The following is a 22,511-nucleotide window of genomic DNA, read 5'->3' on the forward strand; positions in this document are numbered from 1 at the left end:
AGATGTGAAGTGGCACCTCAGAGTGGTTTAAATTTGCATTTCTCTAATCAATAATGATTTAGAGCATTTTTCATATAGCTATAGATAGCATTAATTTCTTCATCTAAAAACTGCTTGTTCATATCTTTATACCATTTATCAATCAGAAATGACTTGTATTCTTATAAATTTGATTCTGTTCCCTATATATGAGATCTTTATCAGAAATACTGTTGGTAAAAATTGTTTTTCAGCCTTGTGTTTCCCTCCTAATCTTTGTTGCATTGGCTTTGTTTGGGCAAAACCTTTTAAATTTGATGTAATCAGAACTATTCATTTGTATTTCATAATGTTCTCTGTTTTCTGTTTGATCATAAGTACTTCCCTTCTTCATAGTTCTGACGGGTAAACTATTCCTTGCTCTCTAATTTGCTTATAGTATCATGTCTAAATCATGAACCCATTTTGTTCTTATCTTGGTATACAGTGTGAGATGCTGGTCTATGCCTAGTTTCTGCTATACTATTCTTCAGTTTTCCCAGCAGATTGTGTCAAATAGTGAGTTCTTATCCCAGAAGATGAAGTCCTTGGGTCAGCATCATGTCTTTATGCATGAAAAGATAGTTCCTCAGTCTCTAGAGAGTTTAGGGCAGGAGATAGTGAGCAATACCAGGCATTTGAGATAAGCCACCAGGAGTTTTATGACTCACTGGAATGTGGCCAGCATTTAATGGGGTAAGGAAGAAGGGGTGGCCATAATAATTTTATTCAGGAAAACTGAGGCATAATGATTTAGGGAAATTGAGGCATTATAAGGGGTGAAGGAGTTGAGGGTGGTGGGAAGGAGTTGAATTCAAGGCTGAATTAGGAGCATGGTAATGAGATCTGGAACAATTTCTTTTTCTGTGAGGGACATTTATTTCATAGAGCTGAAATCAAACAGAACTACAGATTGTGTTATTTATCAGCCTGCATAATAGTAATGAGATGTTGACTGCATACTCAAAATCTTGTAATTGCTAAGAAATAAAAGAAATGAGAACCTAGAGTCACCTTCAGGCTTCAATGACATACTTTAGGAGAACATTAGTGGATGCCAAGAAAACTTAAGGTAGGGTAATTTTAAAGTTTCCCATATACGCCAAAGGTAGTCAATATTTGTCTTAGTTTTCTTTTAGAACATAAGTTTCTAGAGGACAAAGATAATGCTATAATCCTGTTATTAATTAGACAGGGGGAATACAACAAAGGTATTTCCTTATTTAAAAAGGCATTTAAGGCTGGGTAGCAAGTTATATTCTACAATAATTGCTTTTCAAAAACCAATTCTCTTTTATCACAGTACAGGATTTATCCACATCTATTAACCCCAACGTTCAGCAACAGAAGGGAGAAGTAAAACCACAGAATGTGATTTTAAAGAGGACACGAGTAACATTTAAATCATGGATCAAATTCTCTGTACCTCATATAGGACATAGTGTTGATATTGTGGTCAGGGTCATGATTTGATGTCAATAATATTGAGTTATGATCTTAACAATGTGATCAATTTATTTTGTGTCCTGTGGAAATCACTATGATTATTTTTATCTTCAGTTATCCACTCTTTGTTTCTAATTGATCCTTTAAATAAAAGTAAATTACTTAAAATTTGCTTCTACACATTAGACAACTTTCCAGAAAACACTCTAAAAAGTACCATTAAAAGTGAATTCTCTTTCCTCCCAAATACTATAAGATTGTTTACAGAAAGTAAGGCAAAGTTGAAAGTGCTTCAACTTTGACAGAATGGTATTAACATTGAAAACTGTGTTTGAGCAAAGTCTTTTGTCTCTTAGTGATATCTATTTTACTTCATTTAAGAATACTGTACATAAGGTTATATTGGAGCTACTTCCTTCATTTTGCATCATTTCCTTCAAGTCTTCCCATTTAACTGAGTTCAAAGATTCAGTCCTGGCCCTCTATATTTATGCTTACAAAGTTGCAAGCATGTTTCAAACTTTCCTTGTATTTGAATGACTTCCAAACCTACATTTTCTGCCCAGAGCTTTCACCCTATAGTACCTATATGTACACAAGATAACTATATATATTTTCCCCTCATTATAAAGCATTTTGAGATTTGTGAAATTTGCCATATATTTTGTTTCATTTGATCCTCCTGCTTTGAGAAGTAGATACTCTTATTGTCTCAGTGTATAAGGAACTGAGCCTGAGAGATATTCAGTGATTGTGCAGAGCCACTTAGCTTATATCAAGGGCAGGATTTAATTTTAAATCTTTCTGCCTCTAATTCTCATATTCCATCTATCCACTTCATCACTTAGCTCCATGGCAAAAACTGAGCCTATTATTTCCTTACAAATTCTTTTAGTCGTTATTGCTTTTTATCTACTGTTATTGCTCATGGGTTGTCCAGGTTTGATATCTGATCATTTTCAGCTTACTTTTCATAGAATCACGGGATCCCAGAACAAGAGAGCTAATCCAGTTTAATCTTGAAAAGGAATCATCACAGCAATATAGCCAACAGATCCACCTAACCTCTGCCCAAATATTCCTATTTTGAAAGGGTATACTACACAATAAGGCAGCCCATGCCACTTATACATAGTTCTAATTATTAGGACTCATTTCCTAAATTTGCATCTTTGCAGTTTCCACACTTTGCTCTTGGTCTGTCTTGTGGGACCAAATCAGAACACTAATCACTCTTGGAAGCCCTTCAGATATTTGAGTATTTTTTTTTCAGATTAAGTACCTTCAATTCTTTATCTATTTTCCTTCCTCTTCTTTGCCTCAAATCTAGTTCATCACTAAGTGAATGCCAACAACAATATCAACAGTAACACCAAGAATGGTATTTAAAAAAAAAAGTATTCTTGAACTCTGTTAATTCCTTCTTAGAAATGTCTTTTAATACATAAGTATCTTGCATTCCCAAAGTTCTGCTATTGGCTCTCTTTCCTTTTCTTTTTATGCTCCTTCTATTCTTGGCCTTCTCCCTTGGCAGTCTTATCTACTCCCACAGTTCCAGTTATCACCTCTATCCAGACAGTTCCCAAATCTATGTCTCCAGCACTGACCTTTCTCCTAAGCGTAAGACTCACATTTCCAAATAACTGGTAGATTTGTGGTCCCCCAAATCATCAAATTCAGCATATCAAAAACAGAGCTCATCATCTTTCTTCCTGAATTGTCTCTTCTTTCTGTTTTTCTTAAGTTGGTCATCCTAGTTTTTCATGCACATAATCTTGGTCATCTTTAACTCTTTTCTTTACCTCATACGACATGCCCAATAAGTCACTAATTCCTGTCAATGCTATCTCAGCAATATTTCTTATGTCTGTCACAACCTTATTATTCCTACTGTCATCACTTTTTTTTTTTTAACTCTCCCATAGTCTCTGGCTATATCTCCCTAACTGGTCTCCATATACCTGCTCTTGTCTCCTTCTGGACCATTCTACATTTAATTTCCAGATTAACCTTCTTAATAGACAAGTATGATCATTAAGCTTAAAACTTCATTTCCCCCAAACATCCAATGACTTCCAGAGATTGAATAAAGTTAAAACTTTTTAGCTTGGTTCAAAACCTGATTTTTGAATATAGTTATTTGTTGTCTCACCTATTAAATTATGAGCTCCTCTTGGGCAGAGAGACTCTCTTTTACCTTTCTTTGTATACTCAGTGCTTGGCACAATGCCTGATATATAGTAGGCACTTATTAAATGAATGTTAACTAACTGACTGAATGCAATCTACCACTCCAGCATGTGATGCTGGGTAGCTTACTTAACCCCATTACCTCAGTTTTTCTCCTATATAAAATGAGCTAAAGAAGGAAGTAGCAAACCACTCCTATATCTTTGCCAAGAAAATCCAGAAAAATGGATCACAAAAATAGAACACAACAAGAAGTACAATAATATTATGAAAAGAGAGCCATAAACTTCACCAAAGTAATATCCAATGTCACAGTTAGTGATAGAGCTGAGATTTTAAGTTATGTCCTCTGGTTCCAAATCTAGCATTATTTTTGTTCAATTACATTTCTTTTTATATTTCTACTCCACTTTCCATCAGCATCTCAGTTTGGTTTGATTCCATAGAACATCATGCCCTGTCCCTCCCATTCTCCTCCTCTCTTTCACAACTTAGAATAAATTGATCACATGAAATTTGATTAGCCAGAAGATTTTTTCAAGTTTGGATGCTCTACAGCTTCTCAACTCTCCTTCAGTTGCTTTTCTCCTCTGATTGGAGGGCTGAAAGGAGGAATACTTTTGAAATACTGCCTTTATAGAGATCTTAAAATGGGCATCGCCTCAGTCAAACGGAGACTTGTAATGACTTTAGCTTAAAAAGGCCAAGGTCTCCCCTCAATTATATCCAGAAGCATCTTCAGCCATCCAGAAGCATCTTCAGGAATCTTGATCTATATCTTACTATTGGACTCCAGATGACTCTGGAGGAGATAATGTGGCTGATGACTGTGTACAGCCCGCCCTCACTTAAATCTAATTCATTTGCAAGTCAAAGCATCACTTCCCTGATATCATGGTTATCTTCTGGAATAAAGGACAAATGCTATTTTCCATTACAGTTCTACTTTGATTGCATCCCATAGGGTCTCTCCTCAATCTCCTCTTCCTTTTGTGTGTAGTCTTCCTCTATTTGATTATATGCTTCCTGATGGCAGCAACTATCTTTTACTCTTATTTGTATCCCTAGTGCTTAGCATAGGGCTTGCCACAAAGTAAGAACTTAATAAATATTTACTTAATTGAATTTCCACTACGAGGATGTGGTGCATCTTGTGTGTACCTAGTCCAAGCAGTCCAGAACAGGTTGTGGGAAAATGCCCACAGCATAACCACCAAATATAAATGTCATAGTTAAACTCAATTATGTGATTCTGGAACCACATTTGCAATCATCATTAGCTAAACGAGCCATATTATTGCTGTATGCCTCACAGAGGCAGGTGTAATGATATTCTGATGCAGAAATTACAAGTCTTGAAGGGTGATATGCTGCAAATAAAAGAGCCATGTGTGGTTTGAAAGCTTTAGTTTGAGTATCTCAGACTTTATAGCACTTCTCCTGACTGCACTTTTGGGAGTTTGGGTGAGAAAAAAAAAGTCTATTGTTTACTGACTTGAAACAATCACAACTCAGCCATCCCTGAAGCTTCAGGGGGTAGTCGGCTGATTGGTAGTGGGGAGCAAAGTAGGAAGTGAGAATATCCTTTTTCAAATCCACCTCCCCCAAACCCCCTTTTAATATTTCCATGGCCTTGACTCAGATGTGGCTGGGGTGTGGGATAGATTAGAAATTTTGAACGAAAGACTTCTATAGTTGAAGCTTCAATGCTGGCAGGTGGGCTACATTCTGAAAATGTAGTTATAGTCATTCAGTAAAGGAACAGGAGGAAGGGGTGGGTAGGAGGAGAAGGGTCATTCATCACAAGATAATCAAGCAAATATTATCTCCAGGTGGGAGGCACATCTGAGTTTCAGAAACTCAGCTTGATAGCATAGTTAGTGCTAGGATCAAAGTGAGCAAAGGCCAACAAAATGCAAGAGACCAACAAACTGGGTGGCTATTTTGACATGTGGGACTTCAAACCCGCCTCTTAGGAGATGGTGGAGAATTTTCTAACAGTGGGGTTACAAATTTGGAATTAGAAGGGACATCAGGACTCGACTTAGAATCAGGAATACCCAAGTTCAATTTCTGCCTAAGACATTTACTAATTGTGTGACTCAGGGGATGTCACGTAACCTCATTGAGTTCTAGTTTCCCCTTCTATGAAATGGGAATGATAATAGCACCTATCTCACTGTGTTGTTCAAACAAACAATATGTAGAAAACTCTTTGCCAATCTTAAAGCACTGTGTGAATTCAGCTATTATCTGATTCAATTTCCCTTATGAAAAGATTGAGTCTATATAACTTTTGAAAGCACATCCTTGGTAAATGATAACATTTGAACTCAAGTCCTGATTTGTAGGTCATATGTCTTTATAGAACCCAACCTAGGCTTTTTCTGAATTTCTTTTTCATTTTGGATTCATTCATCTTGTGAATAGGCTTTCTACTTTTAAACCCAATCATCTGAGAAGACCTAGGATTAGGATACAGATACAGGACAGTTATCAACTCCACCACCCTTTTGCTCCTGTTTCTCCTTTTACATTAACATGCCAAGAACTCTAGAATGCACAATTTAAGGGAACATCTTTAAAGAGAGCTATTCAGTGTACCTGAACCTCTTCACCAACCAATCATTTATCTGAGATAGTTTCATTCTGTCTTAATGTAGTTTAAATAAGATTTGGCATTACAAGGTCCAGCATGAATAAAGAGAAAGCAAAACACAGCAAAAGTTAGCAGAAAGAAGGTAGTAAGTCAATTTATTGAGGAGAAATATTTATAGTTAAAAGAGTAATTGGGGAGGCTAAAAATAGGTTTGATCTGCTGGGTCTTCAGTGGAAGAGCAGGTAGTTAGTTCAATAAAACCTGATGAATTTTCTAGAATTATCAGTGTTTAAGATGATCTGGTATTGGGGGAAGGGAGAAGGAATGGTGAGACTAGACCTGGTGTAAAGGTCAAGAGATTCTTGAATAGAGCTGATTTATATTGGGGGTGAACATCTGGAAAAATGGTGACTGGTAGATATTTCTATACCCCATTATGGGAAAAGGGTGTTTTGGGTGTGATGATGGCCTTTCTTTGGTGGGTGGCCCAAGGGATTTGAGCTTTCCTGTTTTTTTTTTTTTTTATTTTTTATTTTTTATTTTTTTTTAGTAGTTGCATGAGTTCCTTCCCTTCTTCCATTGATAGGATTCCATTGATTCTTCTCAATGGCAGTAGTTAAAAACCTTCACTTCTCCTTAAATACCACCCAACCTGATTTGAGTTTGTGGTACAAAAAAATTTGCCTTTGAACAATTTCACTCACTTTAGTGAATGTACTAGTGGTCATTTTCACCTCTGATATGGGCCACTAAAATCTGTCTCTCTCTTGAGGTTGTTGAATAGGTTCCTATCCATAGCTCCTGTGTCCCACATGGAAAACAGCTGTGATTATATGGTGAGGACACTTACAAAGCTTTGCTGAGAAGCAACCTTTTTTAATAATCATTCCCATTTAGATGGGCAGCCAGTTGGTCCCATGGATAGAGTGCATGGAACCATAAAACTCGTCTTCCTGAATTCAAATATGGTCTTAGACACTTACTAGTTCTGCGATCCCAGTTAATTGCTGCTTACCTTAGTTTCTTCATCTGTAAAATGAGCTAGATAGGAAATAGCAAAGTCTGGTATCCTTGACAAGAATACTCCAAATGGGGTCACCAAGAGTAGGACACTATGAACAAGACAACACATTTTTATAATTAGGGTTTTAAAGTTTTTAAAGCACTTTCTTCACAATATCTCTGAAGTTGATAATGAAAGGATTATTTTACCCGTTTTATGAATAAGGAAAATGAAGGTGGGTTGCCTTAGGTACAATAACGTTTATAAATGTTGGAGTTGAGATGTAGACCCACTTTCCTCTAGTGCTAATTCTACTACCCAAGACAGTCTCACTGTATATAAAGAGGGAGAATAGAACCTAGATGTCAATAAATCATGATGCAAAAGTGGTCCATTATCAGTAAAAATGAGATAATAATAATAGTATTTATAATAATTTGATTTCTCAATTATACAAAACATGAAACACAGAAAAGGGCAATGTCTTTGTTATTATTTATCTTCTCTTCTCAGACCAAAAACCTCACTATGATGATATCTTTAGTTGTATGTAAACTGGATTTAAGTGAGGCAGAATTGAACAGAATTGCCCAATTTACTTTCTCTTCTGGTCATTAATGTCCAGTGGCAAGACAAAAATCAAGATGAAAGGTAACGGTCTGGGATGAAGTGGATGACTTTAGCTTGTCTACATTAAGATCTTTTCCAGGCCTCAGTTTGATTTTTTTTTGACTAAGTGGACAAAGTATAGAACTTGGAGTTAGCAGTTCTGAGAGCAAATTCTGACTTTGATTCAATTCAACAAGAATTCTGCAAAATCCTTCTGTATCTAAGGCTATGTTCTGAGACTACAAAGATGAAAAACATCCTTCACCTCAAGGAACTTGCAGTCCTTATAAGAGATATGAGTTGACTGGAAGTACAGTTGATGAATCACATATTCAAATGGTTATATTTTTTGGGGTGGTGGGGAACAACAAGGCTTTATTAAGTGCTTACTATGTGTAGATCTCAAAGATTGAATTTAGTCTCTATTTATTGAACCTTGTGTCCTTTTAGTACATTTTGTAATGTGATTCAAGTACAAAGTAGAATTCATGAGACATTTGAAAAGAGACAACAGGCTCATAACTAATGGGACTAAGAGGAAGATTTATGAAGTTTTCCTGAACTGTGGTACCTAAGTTGAGTTGTAAAGAATGAGAAGATCTTGGGAGTTTGGATCTATTACAAGGAAGGGGAAGAACTACATATATAAATGCTTTGGAGTCAAGAAAGGGCAGAGCAAAGTAGAGGAATGATGATAAGATCCAGGTGAAGCACTGGGTACATGAAGGGAAATATTTTATGAAACCAGACTGGAGAGGTAGGTTGGAACCAGACTATGGAGGTCTTTGACTGCCAAAAGTAGGCATCTTTTGTTTAGTTGTTTTTAGTCATGTCCTACCCCCATGAATTAATTTGGGGTTTGCTTGGCAAAGTTATTGGTATGGTTTGCCATTTTCTTTTCCAGTTTATTTTTACAAATGAGAAAACTGAGGCAAACTGGGTTAAGGGACTTGTAAGTGCCTGATGCTAAATTTGAACTTAGGAAGATGAATCTTTCTGGCTTACAATCCATCCATTGTGCCACTTAGCTGCCCTATAAGGCATCTACCTGAACGTTATTTGGTGAGCAATAGAAAACCATCAAAGATTTATGAGCAATGAAGGGATATGATCAGACCTAGAACAATGCATTAAGAAGATTACTAGGAAGTAGAGAGACTGCTCAGGAGCCTATTATAAGAGTCCAGCTAAGAAGTAATAAAGGCCTGAACTATATGCATTGGGGATGCAAAGAATCGAATAAATAAGCATTTAAGTTTTTAACTATGTACCTGCCAACTATTATGCTAAGCTCTGGAGATATGAACAGGAAAAGAGAGTATTTGGTTTCAATATGCTTGAATTATCCTTTTGGGAGAGCTTATGCGACTCCTATCTCATCCAAGCATTTGACCAGTCAAATATCCTGGATAGAGGTTTGGGCATTTTAGGGAGATCTCCCTAATGGTCTTGGTGCTGGGCAGGGTCAGGGCATGAGAAGAAGAATATAGAAAGGACTAAAATAAGGTAGAAGTGACTTGAATTTGAAGATAATTAAATGATGGGGATGAAGAATTGGAAAGAGCAAAGAATTATGGGGGATTAGGGTAAGTGAGGTAATAGGAATCATGCTGGACTCAGCACTGAAGGACCTTGGTTTGCTCTCATTTATGATGTTTATCAGCTAGATGCATATGTGAAGGTTATTGGTTTTTCCTGGGCAGAGAGATCCTAGTTATGGAGGGAAATTCTGGAATGGTCATCAGTAGAGGGGCTCATGGTGTGGAAGTGCAAAGAAGTCAATTATGGAAGGTGCTATAGCTACAGAAGGCAGACAGAACCCAGATTTAGGCAAATAATGATGTTAGATGTCACTACTTGTTGACTAATAATAATAATATAATAATCAACAATAATGATGATGATGATGATGATGATAGTTAAAGCCTTGTAAAATATGATTGCATTTTAAGTCTTTCCTATTTTTAGAACTTGTTTAAGAACTTTCAGCAGTGAAAAATTGTCAAATGGAGTAGCATCTATAGTGAAATCTTTTCATTTTAACCTACTGCATTTCTCCCCCCTAGCAAATGACATACTCCCAGCCTTTCAGGTTTAATAGAGATCATTATTATCCATAAATTTTATGTGCATTAAAGGTAGTTTCCCCCTCTTGTAATCATTATTAATATTTGATGGCCGAGATATTATTCTTTATCGATAATTTTATAGATCATAGTTAATTTAGGAGAAAAAAACCCAAAAGGCAATACAAAGTGATGCAGCTCCACTTTCAGAAGTGACCTTGTCAAAGTGACGCATTTTTACTTCAATTAAATTCAAAGTCAGTCAGTCCCACAGGTAATGTTAGCAATTATAAGAATACTTTACAAAAGTAGTTAAAAATCACTCAGAGAACTTTTATGTGATGCTAGTTTTTTTTTTTAAGCAAAAGAGAGACTTTTCTTCCCAACTTCCATTCTTTATGAGATCATTTTGGAGTGTACTGTTACATAAAACATGAGGTCAATAACTAAGGCTAATTAAATTTTAGTAGGAGCAAAAGTCACCAAAAGGTTTTTGCATTCATTCTACCAACTCTAAAATAGTGATACAATGCACCATTAATAGCCTTAGAATTGCTAATTATTTCAACATGAATAGCAGGGTATCAACGCTGTCAGTTTAATTTAATACACTCAGGAGAATTATTGCAGAATGCATGATTTCTCTATTATTTTCTGGTTTGCAGAACCCCTAAAAGCTATAAATTCATATTTTTTTCTCTGGAAGGAGTTTAGTACTCTAGACCTCTTTCACCTTTTCAAGGAATGGTGCAATCATTATGACTTTTTCAAAGAAGAAAAGGGAAGTAAAACTCAAACCCACAATTGAGAAATGGGAATCATCTAAATTCAACTTTATGATCTATGAAGAAGCAAAATGGGACAGAGAGAGTTAAAATCCCTTTTCCACTTAGTGATTTCACTGGAATTTGTGCCCAAGAAATGATTGCTGAATGGGGGTCTATAGTACTCAGTTCTTTTTTTGAGTATAGTGAGAGACAAGATTTTGTTGTTCATTCAGGCATGTCCAAATCTTTATGAATGCATTTGGGGTTTTCTTGGCAAAGATACTGGAGTGGTTTGCCATTCCCTTCTCCAGTTCATTTTTCAGATGAGGAATTGAGGTAAATAGGGATAAGTGACTTGCCTGGGGTCAAACAGATAATAACTGTGTGAAGCCATGTCTCAGGAAGATGAATGTCTTCCTGATTCCCATCCCAATGCTCTAACTACTACACCACCTACCTGTCTGTGAAAGGCAGGATGTAATACCAAAAAAAGGCTCATCTTGGATGCTTCCTTGGCTTTGCCATATGCCCTGAGCTGTGGACAGACCAATGTGAAAAAACACATTCATAGAATGTTAGAAGTGGAAAAGATCTTGAAAAGTCCATTAGTCAAAGTCTTTTACTTTTACAAGGAAGAAAAGTAAGGTCCAGAAAAGTCAGGGCCCATATTTATCCCAGACTTGTCCCAGATGGCAAGGGAGTCCTAAAACCAGTACTTCTGATTTCCAGGCCAGTGATCTTTCCACTGTATCCCATCAATACTGAAAAATAGAGACACATGGGAAGGAAAGAAGTTTCATTAGTTCAGAATCACTTTATAAATTCTTGATAATAAGAGCCCCTGCATCTCTATCTGGGACTGGGGCTGTGTTTAGCCATGGAAAGGAGCAATAAAAATATTGTTGGTCCCTTAATCATTTTTCTTGTACATGAGAGAGAGGGGGAGGAAGAAAAGGAAGAGGGGAAGGGAGCAATAAGTAGGGATGGAATAAGTCAAACATAGCCATAGGAATTTGAGTTCCCTGATTATTTGGGCCTTCCCTTTGTGCTAGCCTAAAGAGAATACTGCCAGGAAAAGAAATAATGTCTGAGTTCCCTTTTCTTCTACTTTCCCTCTTCATGTTCTTCTCCATCCTCACAATAGTAACCTATTTCCAAGTGGAACTAGCACCACTTGGGAGAAGTCTATGATGATCTTTGAAGTCAGAGGATCTGCATTCAAATCTTAACTCTATGGCTAGGGAATAGAGCTCAGGGATGGGAAATTCGCTTAAATTATTTAGGTGTAAATTTTCTAATTTGTAAAAGGTAGAGTTGGTTGGACTATGACCTCAAAGGCCCATCCTAGCTCTAAGTCAGTGATCTAGCTGCTTTTGTTTATCAATTGAGCTCTGTCAAAGATGGTTCTCACAGTTAGGCCAGAAGAGATTAATACAATGCCCATTCAAGATTAAATGAAGAGGTTGCATTGAGCTGTTGTACATAAATGACATTTAATGTCCATGAAGCAAATACTTCTCTAGCTGTTTTCTGCTTCATAAAACTATTAAAGTATCCTAATTGAGTGCCAAAGGAAGTGGGAGAATAAAATGATCCCCCTCTCTGATTTTGTCTTTTCCTTTTTTAGTAGTACTCTTATTCTCATGCCTTGTCCCCAATGCATCTAGATCTTGGTTTGACTATCCAAAATGCTTTTGGTTCCAATACCATTAGTAGGATTGGAGCAGCTAGACAGGCAGGTAAGGAGGGAGGTAAGCATTAAAAATGAAAAGTACATAAAAGTAAAGATATCAGTCAATATAGAATACTGGGAAGAGATCCCATGACTCTTCTTGATTATCTCATCATAATTATATTCTCAAAAATCACATAATTTCAAAGCTAAAAGGATTTGTTGGTGATTTGGCAGATTCGGTCATCTAAGAGATAAGAAAACTGATGGTCAGAGCTTTGGTCATAGCCAGAATTTAAGCTACTTGAGGACAAAGACTTGTGATTGCCTATGTATGTCAAATACCTTGTCAAGTGCCTTGAATAGTATAGTTGCTAAATAATTGTTTATTGAATGAATTAGAGAATAAAACTGTTCTAGTGCTCTTACCATCACACAAAAGTTGGGAATACTTTTATCATATCCAACCGATATCCCTCTTGCTGCAGTCTAAGATGATTCCTCTCCAGTGCAGCTTCTTTGTTTTAAGGCTGCCATCTTTATTGTCTATTTAGACTATTGAGTATTTTAATTGTAAAGGTCTTTGGAAGACAACAATAATAATAACTAGGGTTTATGTAACATTCACTAAGTACCAGACACTGTTACACACTTTACAACTATTATTTTTATCATTACTATAGTCCTGGGGGGATGAGATGCTAATTTCATCATTTTACACTTGAGGAAATTGAGGTAAGTAAAGGTTAAGCAACTTGCCCAAATTTTGCACAACTGGTTAAATATTGGACCAGATTTGCATGAAGGTTTTCCTGATTCCAGATCTGGTGCTTCTATCCAGTGAATCACCTAGCTGTCAAAAAAGATCTTTGTGAAGGGTCTATTTTTCAGTTTGTGTGTCCAGGAACAAGACTTTATTCTGCAGCTATCAGAGTTTTGGGTCTATGTTTCCCAAGAGATTGTATGTTTCAATTCATATACAAAAATCTTCCCTTTGTGGAAGTATGATGGTGCCTTCCTATGCATGATGTTTGATGAAGTGTGATGGTTGTTCCTAGCCAGGAGAATAGTCATTTACTAAATCTGAACCCACACTCTCCTAGTTAGCTGTTTTACCTCCCCTATAACTTGCGCACTTTCCTCACCTCACTCCCATAAGCTTCATTGCTGATCCCACTAAGATTCCATTACTTTTTGACAGCCTATTTCCCTAGAAGGGCATGTTCTGCTCCTTCATTGCCTCCGCAATGTTTTTGGCCTTTTCTGTTGCCTTTCTTTATAGATGTGACTATACGTGCAAGTACGCCCACAATCACCCATACACAGAAATCTGATAAAAGAACAAAAGTTCTGTCTTTGGAGGAAAATTCTAACTCTGCTCAGGTACTGTAGGTGTCTCATTTTATATTCCTGCTGAAAATGTAAGCAGAGCCCTGAATAGCGATTTCCCATGATGCCTCAGAATAGGCCTTCTTAAAAGTATGATTCCTTCCCCAAAGGAAATGAAAGAGCTATTTAAAACAAGTAATCAATCCACTTAGAACTCCCTATGATCTGAAGAACATTTCTTATGGTGGTGACTAAGAGGAAGAGAGGCAAGGAAACTTTAAAAATGAATTTAAAAGGATATTTTGGACCCATCAGCATTCATGGGGTCCAAACATAGAAATTCAATATCATTTATCATTTGCCAGAAGAGATAAATCACCCTCAGAAATCTAAAAGTTAAGGTGTTACTTTCAAAGTTGGAAAATGAAACTTAATCTTAATTACTACTAGCCACTCAGCATTAAACTTTCATTTGCTTTATCAGGGCAATAATCAAATTGAATTCTTCTCTCTATCCCTAGATAACATTCATTTAGAACTTCAGAATTTGTACCATATTTTGTGAATATGTCATTTCAGACTAATAAAAACCTCACATTTAGGTATTAATAACTATATCTATTTCCATGAGCAGCTATTGGATGAGAAGAGATTGTTACATATCCAAGATCACACAACTGGTAAGAATCAAATGTGGGCTTAGTATTGAATATTTCCTGCCTCAAAGTCCATTAGAGCACTTGACTCTATTCTAAATGAGTCTATAAACTTTGTTGTTGTTGTTCAATCATTTCAATCATGTCCTGACTTCAGGCCTGGCACTTTAATGCCATAACTACAGATCACCACTTCTCTCCTCTACTAAAGTACTTAAATCTACTCCTAACTCTGGATTTATAGAGCTATAATACTTGTTGAGGGTCTAACGACTCTAAACCTGGACCACTGAAATAGTTGTCTTCACTCTTTTCATTGTGCCATGTTACTTCATGGACTTCCATCAAATGGCTTTCCATTTTATTATATCTCTGCATTCTTTGCAATGTCTAAGCACATTTACATACTGTTTCTTGCTTACTCCTGTTTCTAAAATTTCAATATTTTATTTTTTAAATAAGTGTGCCTTGTCTCTCTTTTCTATTCTGCCTCTTCCCCATTAAGATACTTCTCTAAACTTCCCTCCTCCATAAAGACTATTCAGATTAATTTGATCAAAATCTGTTCATTTCAATCACTTCAGAAACTATTCACATTTCATATATGGTAATAGTCTTATCCCAAATGAATGAAAAATGAAAGACTCTCAAGATTCAAATAATGAAACTAAAATTGCAGGATGATAGGTGTTTGGGTTGAAATTTGGTTCTGGGAAGCCTTTTTTTTGACATGCCCTCAGATGGTAGCCTTTTTATCTAATTTTCTTTCTTCTTTTTTGCTGAGGCAATTGGGGTTAAGTGACTTGCCCAGGGTCACACAGCCAGGAAGTGCTAAGTGTCTGAGGTCAAATTTGAACTCAGGTCCTCCTGACTTCAGGGTTGGTGCTCCACTGCGCCACCTAGCTGCTCCTACCTAATTTTCCTAATCATAAAACTGGCCCTGAATATGAGGTTGATTAAATGCCCAAAGTGTTCAGTGAAGAGAAGCATCTAGTATAAAAGCCCAGATTTAAATTAAAGATGGATTTAAATTAAGGAAGGCCTGTGTTCAAAACCAGTCTCTAATAGCTATTAGCTGAGGAAATCACTTAGTCTTTCAATGTCCCAGAACTTTCTAAGAGTTCAAATTATAGACCCATGATCATCTGATGTAAGAGCCCTTTAAATGGGCAGCGCCACAGTGCATCGGGCGATTGAGGCCCAGAAGTAATTTCTGTGGATATTAGGACTGCCTTGTAGATGGGATCTTGTCCACACTGAGATAGCTTCATAATGGGTGACTCTCTCGCTGATTGGTTGTGTGTGTGACCTCACAGGCCCTATGTAAGCCCACTGCAGGCAGCAGTTGCTCTCTTTAACCTTGCGCTCTTCACCCTGGCTCCCTAGCCTGGGTGGCCAAGCCAAGATGGATAGCCAAAAGAGGTAAGGAATTTGGTAGTGAACACGTGGGTCTTCTGACCAGGTGTTCACTCGGGAACCAACAAGTCAGGGCATCAGTCGGGGCATTATGTGAGTAGGTATAATAAAGGCTTTTAAGATTACACATGGCTGTTCTTGAATGTGCTATCGGTTATTAAACTGTAGATTCAAGAGATTGTGGCCAGAGACCTTTGAAGGCCTCAGAGGAGGCGAGCCGGGTAGAGCTCACACTGCAAAGGACAGTGGTCAGAGGTACTCTGTTGGGCCTAGGACAGACTGGTAATTGTAACTGCCAGGAGAGCACGTCACAATCTGACTCTTGGAGAAAAATTCTACTCTAATTGTTCCTTTATACCAATAAAGTCAAAGCTATCTCTGTTCCTCAGAATGCCCTTCCCTCCAAAAAAAAAAAATCAAAGTAAAAAAAATCAGTGCCATACTAGGATAGTTGTACTTTGCTAAAATTTGCAGTGCCAAGATGAACATCTCCATCCCTGCCTGATGTTCCTGTATGACTGCAGAGGTTCAAGATGTGCTAGAATCCTTCACTTTCTTCCAACATTGTGAGCATACCAGTGGACTACTAATGACTCTTCATCTGCTACCTTTTACCATCATCATATGACCAGAACATTTAGTCTTCCTATTGTAGAGTCCCTGGATAAAGTCTTTTATGCCTATTTTTCTTTTTACTTCCTCATTGGTGGTTTGCAATAGTCTGTTCTCATCCATCATGTATTCCTTAATTTCCCTATGTATTATATTTAGTTTTAATATTTAAGATACTGATGCTAGATTAAAGAAAACAAAACAAAGAAAACAGCAAAGTTGCTACCCTTAAAAAGCTTAGGACTTATAAGATTATGAGAATATTGGTCATTTTAAATTGATGAGGAAATGGGAGCAAAAGATGATTTAAAGCAGGGGTTCTCAAACTACTGCCCTCGGGCCAGATGTGATGGGCTAAAGATGTTTATTGGGCCCCACAAGTTTATGGCAAATGGGCTGAGGGGCGGAGACAGAGTGAGTTTTTGTTTTTACTATAGTCCGGCCCTCCAACAGTCTGAGGGACATGAACTGGCCCCCTATTTAAAAAGTTTGAGGACCATTGATTTAAAGGAAAGTTAATGAGTTCAACAGAAAGAATGGTAAACTCAATGAACTTTGCAATAGTTATCACAGGTCCTTAATAATATAAAAGAGTTTAGTTTATGAAGGGATAATGAAGAATTCACCAGGATGGTGCTAGGGGAAAGATGCTAAATCAAGTAGTAATGTTAGCAATTTCTAATTTAGTATCACTCAGAACATTTTTTCCAACATGGCTATAAAGCACTTTTTAAATGTTCATTTGATGTAGTGAGGAAATTCAAACAAGGCATCTGGAATCAAAGGATTGTAGATTTTAGAGATAGGAAGAACTATTGAGGTTAATTATTTCATTTTCTCCACTTTACAAATAAAGAAATGGAGGTTCAGATAAGTTCAGTGACTTATTCAAGTAATAGGGCAGAATCAGGATCTGAACTTAGCTCCCATGACTCCAAAGTCAGAACTCTTTTCATTGCTGCCTCCAAAATATGATAGCACATAATGTGGAAAGGGGTTTGGAATGGAAAAATGACCAATGTGAGGCTCAAATTTACAATTCTAAAAGTAAAAGTCTTGAGGTTTACCAATTAAACTAATTGGAATTAGTTTAATTAAGATGAAAAATGGAAGCCATTTGTTCTTGTCTAAAACTCAAGGGGATATTTTGCATAACTTCATATGTGGTTTCTTAATTATGGGTGGGGATAAGGAAGAGAAGCTAGAACTCAAAAACTTAAAAATAAATGTAAAAATTGTTTTGAATGTAACTGGGGAAAAATCTTAAATTTAAAAATAAAATAAACATTCAAGGGGAGGATTTTCATTTCAGAAACATATTAGATATAGTGTCCAGTCTTCAAGATGAGAAGAAATGAACAATTGGACTATAACTGAAAACTCTACTGAAAATGTTTGTAGGAGAGAAATCCGATCACAGCATTGGACTGAATAATGGTCCATTGAATATCAGTCTCAGCTCATCACTTAGGCACTTTTAAAATCAGGTAGTGTAGTGTCATACATTTCCTTTAATAGGGCTACTTCCCTTCAGACCATGCAGCACACCTGCAGGCAGGTTTCTTCTGGCATTTGCTTACAGGAAGGTCATTAAAAGGCAGTGCAAATTAGGGCAGTCCCCCTAGAAGCAGCAATTAACCTTCAGCAACCTGGCAGCAAAGCATTAACCTTCCTCATAGTTAAAGGAGCAAACAGTAGAAATAACAGTCTCTCTCTCTCTTTCTTCTTCCTTCCTTCCATCTCTCTCTTTTTCTTTTTTCTCTCTCTCCTTTATCTCCTCCTTTCTTCCTTGTGTCTCTGTCTTTCCCTCTCTTTTTTCTTCTCCCTTCTTTGTCTTTGTATCTCTTGTCTTGTCTTCTCCTCTCCTCCATCTCCCTTCTTCTGTCTCTATTTCTCTCCTCTATTTTTCTCTATCTTTCCCTCTCCCTGTCTCTCTGGGTATCTTTCATTTCCTCCTTCTCTCTTGTACCTCTCAAGGATTCTTCCTATTTCTTTGTCTCTGTTTCTCTTTTCCTCATTCTGTTTTTGTCACTTCTATTTCACTTTCTTTTGGAAGCTTAGGGACCCCACATAGAAAATAACTAAATAAGATGTGGAAATGATAAGGATAGTAATTTTTTGTCAGGGACAAAGTGTCAATGAGGGCAACTGGACAGGACCATTACAGATTGTCACCCAGGGTTGTTTTTTTGTTTTTGTTTTTGTTTTTTGCTCCAGGCCCATTCCAAAGAGTGAACTCTGGAGAGAACCTGGTGCCAGTGTTGAAGCCTCCTGGCTACTCTCCATGTTATGACAAGTACCACTGAGGTCGGTCACCCATTCAGTGCCCCTGCAGGTGTCTCATCGAGTGCCCATCCATCTCTTTCATATCTCTGTCTCTATTGTGAAGGAACAAAGTCTGCCCTCTCTGCAGGAGACAGTAAACAGTGAGTTAATTCATCCTTCATCCCTTGTGTCAAGAGCAAGCTGTTGATGAATGTTCAGGGATTGATATGACAGTGTTCAGATTTTATATAATGTCACCTCATTCTTTCTTTTTCCCTCTTAGTCTTAAGCTTCTGTTGAGGAGGAAAAAAAATTTTATACACCATTTAAAAACATTATTCTTAAACTCTGCTCCCCCTCTGCCCCAACCATTCAATCTAGAAATGCTAAAGCTCAAAATCCAAATTCCAAAATAGCTACTATCAGAGAGACCATTAATTCTGTCCCAACTAATGCTTGCAAAGGAGTTGTGACACATTTAATTCAGAGGGCAGTTCTTGTATCCCCCTTAACCTATTCACATTGATTTTATTTTTTCTGGAAAGGACGGAGTGTTTTTTTATCTGATATTAATAAATACTAAATAAAATAAGCATTTCCATATACAAAATGTAGTAAATAATAAAGATTGTATATGAAATCATAGATATATAGAGGTTGTTTTTAACTTGAAAGGATGCAATAAATTTGATATATTTTAAAATGCTGTCATGATCATTGTTTTTCCTTCTGAAGTTCCTTTTGTTTATTTCTATGCATTGAAAAAGTGCTTCAATGACTTTTTTTTGATAATACTATTGCTAGCCTTCCATTTTACCCTTTGGGGGAAAAATAAAACCCTTGTAGCAAACATATATATTCAAGAAAAACAAATTCACACATTGGCCATCTCCAAAAATGTATTCATCATTCTGTACCTTGAAACCATATTTTCACTGTTAGAGAATGGGAAACAATACTTCTTCTAGAATCCTAGCTGGTCATTTAATGTTCAAATTTCTTGAATCTTTCAAAATTGTTGTTGCTAATATTTTTTACATTGTTGCTACTATTGTATAAATAGTTCTGTTAATATCATCCTCTTTAAGTTCATACATGTCTTTCCACGTTTCTCTTAAGATCATCCCTTTTATTGTTTCTTTTGGCACAGTAATATTTTATTTCATCTATATGTCACAATTTATTTAGCCATTCCCCATTGGATGGATAATCCCTTAGTTCTGGAATTTTGCTGCAACAAACACTATTGCTCTACATATTTTGATACATAAGTGTATTTTCCTTCTTTCTTTAATATTTTTAAGGATATAAGCTGAATAGTGGTTGCTGGACTAAAAGGTATACACAGTTTATTGATCTGGGTGTATAGCTCCAAAGGAACATCAGGAAAGTTAAACTATAAAGTAAACCTACCAATGGTTCTTGTATCACTCAGGCCAACTAGATACATGTACTTTGGTGGGAAAAAAAATGTTTATCTGGAAGTTTTAAATCTGTCTTGATTCTTCAGTATCAAGGATTCTTAGGACAAGGTAAACTTCTGAAAAACTATTTTAGGATGGCCCTGCAATCATTATACAGGGTTGGTTCAGAGCAATTCTGGGAACATATTTATGGTGGTCATAAGCAGACATCCATGCCATGGTGATTCTTGTTGCATAGATAATTTGGATGAAAGCCAAGATTACCACAATTTCTGAGAAAACATCCTTAAATGAAATGTTAATGCTGAGATGCAATTGAATTGATTAGTGCATATTTAGTAGACCTGGACAAGAAACGTGTAAAAACAAAGTATTATAAGCGATATTGCTTAGCAGCCCCTCACCCCTTATTTTATCTTTGAAGAATGTCATTGTTATACCATCTGTCTATGGTTAAACCATAGACATGTTATACCATACTCTCTATGGGAACTCTTCCCTGCTCCCCAATCATATTTTCCTTTTGGGACTTTAGCTAGTCCTTTGCTTTGCAGCTCTCTAATGCACTTATTTTAATCATAGTTGTTTCTGTATGAATCTCTTCCCTGATAAACTAGTCTAATTATAAAAAATATGTTATTTTACTTAAACTGTGTTTCTCATTCTCAAGAAATTTTACAAAATTTGTTGGGCTGAAAAGGGGGAAAAGAATTGGAGTTGCAAGAGAACATAAAAATAGAAAATAACATTAGGACTGGGATTTGGTCATATCAGGAGGTTAAGAGATCTAGAGTAGATTTGCAAAGTACTTTGGAGAGATTTTCTAGTTATGGATTGTTGAGAGTGAGTAGTACCCTTGGGGAGTGAGTTCAAGAATCCAAGGGAAGAATGCATGATGTGACTTGGTAGGCAGTTTTCTTTCTCCTTGCCACCATTCCTCCTCTTCCTTCTCCACTATCCCCATGCAGCTTAAATGCAAGCAGGAGCAGTTGGGGAAAATGTAAAATCAGATTATGATGTATACTACATCTAAATCTTCGGTTTTGAGCTCCTCTCTGTTCTATTTTGGAGGCAGCTGGGTGGTTCAGTGGATAGAACACTGAATCCAAAGTCAGTAATACCTAAGTTCAAATCTGGCCTCAAACACTTATTAACTATGTGACTCTGGGTTATTCACTTAATCTGTCTTCTTTAGTCCACTGTAGAAGGAAATGGCAAATCATTTCAGTATTTTTGCTAAGAAAACTCCATGGAAAGCATTGTCATGCTAGGGTCCATGGGGTCGTGAAAAGTCAGACACAACTGAACTACTCAACAACAACTATTCTATTTTGAGAAGAAATGATTCATTGTCAGGGTACAGAATGAACTAGATCATGGGTCTTATATAACCTTGAATCCCTTGGGTCAATGACCTGAACAAGGTAAACATTTAAAAATGTTTGTTTAATTTATTTAACTCATGTTTGAAATATGAATGAATAAAAAATTTTTCTATGCTTACTTATGTTCTCTGTGCATACATTAAGAATCTAATACTTTAATTTGCTAAAAACAAAAAACAAAAAACCCCAACAAACCTGTTAGTTTACTTTAGTGGCTGTTTTAGTTGAATTTTGCTACTTGAATGTAGCTGTTTGGACTCAATAGAATATAAGCTTCTTGAGGATAGGGAATTTTTTCCCCCTACGAATAATATGATAATAATATGATGGTAATCTCATTGGTATTTTAATACTTTCATACTTCTTGTTTAGCTAGATCCTTGTCTATATCTTTTCATAAAAGCTTATGTAAAAAGGCTTTAACCAGCAATCTGGGAGCCTTTTTCTGGTTGTTTTAGTCTCTTGGACACCACTCAGGCTATGCAAAATCTGTCCCTCACTTTCAATATATGTCTTGCCTATCTCCATGTCTAATTATCTATATTCTTGATGATGGGTTTTACTCATGGTGGTGTAAAAGTTATTGATAATATGCTTTAACCTATTTTTACTTACTCTGTCTCCCCTTCCTCCTCAGGTCAACTGGAATTGCAATTTTCCTGGATCATGACATTCCATGATTTGCAGTCATATAGAATCATCAGGAGATTATTGACTTATGATAAAGATCTGGGGGGCTCATGAAATAAGTCATTGCCATAGCTGAGTGATAATAATTTAAAATTTATATAAATCTGGCATGGTGCTAGAAGCTTTAAGCAAAATCAGAAGTGGTCTTAGTCTTTTATATCCCCTCCTCAAAATTTGTTCACAAAGTGTGAGAAAATGGAAAGAATGAAAGATTCTTAGAGGTAGCATGACAGTTTGGTGAATAGATTACTGAACCTGGAGACAGAAAAACAAGAGTTTAAAACCAGTTTCAGACATTTACTAGCCATGTGATTCTAAGTAAGTCAATTATTGTCTGCCTCAGTTTTTTCATCTATAAAATCGT

General features: G+C 36.5%; 1 long non-coding RNA gene across 1 annotated transcript; it reads left to right on the forward strand.

The window, feature by feature from the left end:
- The first annotated feature begins 15,705 nt into the window (after positions 1-15,705).
- LOC141553455 (uncharacterized) lies at positions 15,706-22,281 on the forward strand. Its single transcript, XR_012485455.1, has 3 exons — positions 15,706-15,777; positions 18,601-18,809; positions 22,095-22,281. It is a non-coding gene; the product is annotated as an uncharacterized LOC141553455 (long non-coding RNA).
- The last annotated feature ends 230 nt before the right edge of the window (positions 22,282-22,511 follow it).

This window comes from Sminthopsis crassicaudata, chromosome 2 (genome assembly GCF_048593235.1).
Source record: "Sminthopsis crassicaudata isolate SCR6 chromosome 2, ASM4859323v1, whole genome shotgun sequence".
NCBI lineage: Eukaryota > Metazoa > Chordata > Mammalia > Dasyuromorphia > Dasyuridae > Sminthopsis > Sminthopsis crassicaudata.